The sequence below is a fragment of the Rhamphochromis longiceps genome, linkage group LG9, assembly GCF_057381845.1.
Source record: "Rhamphochromis longiceps isolate RC_006_pf linkage group LG9, R_longiceps_female_GT1.1, whole genome shotgun sequence".
In the NCBI taxonomy this organism is placed as follows: domain Eukaryota; kingdom Metazoa; phylum Chordata; class Actinopteri; order Cichliformes; family Cichlidae; genus Rhamphochromis; species Rhamphochromis longiceps.
The window spans coordinates 4,171,518-4,176,766 of NC_140565.1; positions in this window are offsets into that span (position 1 = coordinate 4,171,518).

A 5,249-nucleotide genomic window follows, 5' to 3' on the forward strand; every position below is an offset into this window, starting at 1 on the left:
AGCTTGTAAGATAATAAGCTGTGTGTCTTTTTTATAACAGTGACGTGGTTGTATTTACCTTGATTGAATGAGTCGTCAGTCGCAGTAAACCCATCAGCAAATAAACTGGAGCAGCCAGGCTACGTAAAAGGTGTAGGGGGCGTGTTTGCTGTCACATCCAGCGGGTGTGTGGGCGGGAGCGTGCACAGTCGCTCCACCTCAAGACACTACTGCGCAGACTCTGGCTCCAAAAATACAAGATGGCAGCCTCCACAAGCGGGATATTTTGGCTTAATTTTTGAACAATGTGAGGAGGTGCTGTTGCGTCATCCATGTTTTCTACAATCATTGGGTAAGCACTGCACTTTTTGTTAGTATTAGCTGTTGTTAGCCAACGTTTGCAAAAAGAAGATCTAATGCTGTTAGACTCGGACAGTTGCCTCTCATGTGATGTGAGAGTATAATAAAAATGTTTATCAGAGTGAACTTGTGGACAGTTTTAGGACACGTCACTTGAAGCTAACATTAGCTGGCATAATGTTAGCTTATAGCCTGTTGCTGTTGTTTAGCCTGCTCGTTGTTGGCTGTTTGGAGATGGAAGGAGAGCATGTCTTAATCTGCTGACAATAAGTAATTTTAATATATTGGGAATAAATCAGCATGTTTATGAATGTTTTCATGAGTTAGTGTTAGACTTCAGTTCAGGAGTTGAGGCTAAGATGAGATGATACTATGTTTATAAGGACACATCAACTTTTTTGAAGACATAATTACACACTAATCAGTGTATATTTATGAATACAATACTTCTTTTAAAATGAAATAACTTAACAAATGTCCCTGGGTTGTACTTTAGTATTTAAAGGAACATGCACTCCTTTTATTAAGGTTTGGAACCTTTTTGAAACTCATTTTTAACAACCATGTGTCTATTGGAAAGTCAATTGTGGTAGTTGTTTGATGCAGATGTTGTACTTTTTGTACTGATTGATCGGGAGTGAAACTCATCGTGTGGACTTTTGTGTTGTTCAGTTTATTTCTGTTCCTGAGTTTTCTTTTTATTTATATATCTTGTCGTCATGTAAAATAAGGAATTATCTTCATACAGGGAGTGCAGAATTATTAGGCAAGTTGTATTTTTGAGGAATAATGTTATTATTGAACAACAACCATGTTCTCAATGAACCCAAAAAACTCGTTAATATCAAAGCTGAATGTTTGTGGAAGTAGTTTCTAGTTTGTTTTTAGTTTTAGCTATTTTAGGGGGATATCTGTGTGTGCAGGTGACTATTACTGTGCATAATTATTAGGCAACTTAACAAAAAACAAATATATACCCATTTCAATTATTTATTTTTACCAGTGAAACCAATATAACATCTCCACATTCACAAATATACATTTCTGACATTCAAAAACAAAACAAAAACAAATCAGCGACCAATATAGCCACCTTTCTTTGCAAGGACACTCAAAAGCCTGCCATCCATGGATTCTGTCAGTGTTTTGATCTGTTCACCATCAACATTGCGTGCAGCAGCAACCACAGCCTCCCAGACACTGTTCAGAGAGGTGTACTGTTTTCCCTCCTTGTAAATCTCACATTTGATGATGGACCACAGGTTCTCAATGGGGTTCAGATCAGGTGAACAAGGTGGCCATGTCATTAGTTTTTCTTCTTTTATACCCTTTCTTGCCAGCCACGCTGTGGAGTACTTGGACGCGTGTGATGGAGCATTGTCCTGCATGAAAATCATGTTTTTCTTGAAGGATGCAGACTTCTTCCTGTACCACTGCTTGAAGAAGGTGTCTTCCAGAAAATGGCAGTAGGACTGGGAGTTGAGCTTGACTCCATCCTCAACCCGAAAAGGCCCCACAAGCTACCAGCCCAAACCAGTACTCCACCTCCACCTTGCTGGCGTCTGAGTCGGACTGGAGCTCTCTGCCCTTTACCAATCCAGCCACGGGCCCATCCATCTGGCCCATCAAGACTCACTCTCATTTCATCAGTCCATAAAACCTTAGAAAAACCAGTCTTGAGATATTTCTTGGCCCAGTCTTGACGTTTCAGCTTGTGTGTCTTGTTCAGTGGTGGTCGTCTTTCAGCCTTTCTTACCTTGGCCATGTCTCTGAGTATTGCACACCTTGTGCTTTTGGGCACTCCAGTGATGTTGCAGCTCTGAAATATGGCCAAACTGGTGGCAAGTGGCATCTTGGCAGCTGCACGCTTGACTTTTCTCAGTTCATGGGCAGTTATTTTGCGCCTTGGTTTTTCCACACGCTTCTTGCGACCCTGTTGACTATTTTGAATGAAACGCTTGATTGTTCGATGATCACGCTTCAGAAGCTTTGCAATTTTGAGACTGCTGCATCCCTCTGCAAGATATCTCACTATTTTTGACTTTTCTGAGCCTGTCAAGTCCTTCTTTTGACCCATTTTGCCAAAGGAAAGGACGTTGCCTAATAATTATGCCCACCTGATATAGGGTGTTGATGTCATTAGACCACACCCCTTCTCATTACAGAGATGCACATCACCTAATATGCTTAATTGGTAGTAGGCTTTCGAGCCTATACAGCTTGGGGTAAGACAACATGCATGAAGAGGATGATGTGGACAAAATACTCATTTGCCTAATAATTCTGCACTCCCTGTATGTTCATGTAAAATTACCAAAACATTAACCTTCTGTGGTTCTGATCAGCCTTCAGGGCTGAGAAATGAAACCACTGAGGAAAAAACAGCAGTTCTTTTAATAACCAACTGGAGGCGAGCTTTTAGACTGTTAAACTTTCTAGCTGAAATGAATGTTTAGAAAAATGTTGTTGGTCTTGTCTAATTTACCCCATCATACCAATCATCTATGTGCATTAAGGATAAAAGTTAGATATTATTAAGAGGTGTGGATACTTTGACACAGGCAGGTGCAACTAGTAGGCATCACTTTAGGCAGTTTGATTCTCTTCTGAACTTGACTTTTTGACCATGATTCTGCCTTTTTTTACTGCAGTGAACTAACACGGCTTTCTCTGCAGTGATTTAGTACTGGCATATTACTCGAGAGGCCTTTTTAGTTTTGATGAGTCATATTTACACATTTTATTTTGCACTAATTAGCAGATACGAGTCTCTACAATTCACCCATACACTCGATGCAACCTTGCTAATCAAGGTTGTCATTTTTAATTTAAAAAAAAAAATCACCAAAATCAGTACATGAATGTTAGCTGGTTTAAAACAAATAAATAAATAAAGACAGAGGACGATCAGTTTTTTACCAGTAACTTTTATCTCTGCTTCATTCAAATCTGTGTAACTGAGTTGGATTGGGTCTCTTTTTACTGCTGCTGATGTCAAACCTTTGTATCGGTACAAATCCTAAGGGACTCGATCATGAGCCACCTCATTATCTTTTATTCCTAATAGCTTTTATGGAAATTGGACTTGATTTTTTTTTTTTTTTTGAAGCATATAAATGTGTTATTTTAGATCGCGCTGGCACTCGTACAGCAAACGCTGCTGCTCTTTCACACAACAGCTCGATCGATTAACTGATAGGACATGTTTGTTTTCCTTCTTTGTCGGGGTCTGTTCAGGTTGAGTGGGTTTTGAAACTGCTCTAATTATCCACAGGCCTGTGCTGCTCTGATCTGGTTGTGCTTGGGGCTCCCTCGGATCGTCTATCTGTGTTCTTTGAAAATGTATGAATGCGCATCATGTTTTCCGTGGGTCCATTCCAGAAATTCCAAAATGTTTTCAGCTTGCAGAACTTTCCTTTAAAAGGAACTGATTGCTGTAGAGAGAAAAAAAAATCTGAATAAGTGATTAAAAAAAAGAAACTGGGCCACATCTGGCACTGAAGCTGAGACCCAATCTGCACTACTCCTTTCTCTAATAGCACTTAATTGTGGATCCATTCTAACGTTACACAGCTCTAAACTATGCATTTAATTGAAAAGAATATACCATTAATACAGCCCAACCTTCCATTGGTGCTTTTTTTCGTTGTATTTTAGCTTTTTCGCTCATGCACATTGCCAGTCTCTTGTCTTGTAGTAATGATGAAACGATGCAGGGTTCTCTCTAGAGGGAGTGCTGAGGCCCTGTAATTATAGCTCCATCACCAGCAGATAATGCTCTCAATTTGAAAAGCCTCCACTAAAGTAAATACCAATGAGGAGAGCCTCCGACAGGCCTGATATGGAGAAAAAAGAGAATATTATATTCCCTCGGTCTATAGACTCTCTACAGGGGGGGGCGGGTTCAGGGGCTTGTGGGTGTTCATGAGTGCGTGCTTGCATGCTCACCAGGAGGGATGGACTCACTCAGCCTCATTAGCATGGATACAAATAGGTTCTTTACTGCCGATGTCTCATTGTAGAGACATCTGGGAGCGAAGGAGAGTCTTTAATGAAGCTCCGTACATCACAGTCTGGGCAATGAGGCAGGGGTTATGAAGAGAGGATGAAAGTGAAGGCGGAGATGGTGGGTGCCAGGAAATGTCAGCGCTGAAACAAGGCAAGAGTAAACATTTTGTTTCATGAATGACACAATTTCCCTCTAGATCAAACTGACAAGCCAGCTCCCCTGAGAAATATTCAAAATAAAAATCATATTTTCATCACAGCCCTCCTGCTACACAAGAACAACAAGATTCCAGCAGCCGAGAGCTCCATATACAAACTCAGCAGATAAGCTTCTAATTTTCTATACATCTAGGACATGCTGTATATTACACTGGCAGTGAATTTAAGTACAATGGAAGTGGAATCACCAAATATGGATATCAGTAATTCCCTTTTTTAAAAATTTAATTAGAGGATAACACCCCCAGAAATACATTTTCAAAGGGATCTCCAGAATCGTCAGTTATAGGCTCCCTATTAACTTTCAACTTCATATTTTTCTTATCCATGCATAATTCTTGGTTCATTATAACTTTTACAAGCTGTTTTATCTCCCTTCTAATTAAGTGAATGCTCATCTGATTGGCTGCCCCTCTCAAAACAAGTTTGTGCAGTATGTGGGTGGGTGGAGCTTTTTACAGCCAGGGCTCAGCACAGACAAACAAATGATTCTGGCCCGGATTCTATCAAGGCCAGAATAATGTGAGATTATGGGTTTGTAAATAAAAAAAATATTAATAACGCCAAGAGTGTCCAAGTGCTGTGCAAAGTGGACTCTTCGGTGAACTCTTCTAACCTCCCCTGGACTTCCATTGAGGATTAGTGCTCGACCTAAGACCTGCTTTCTCGAGACTTGATACTTA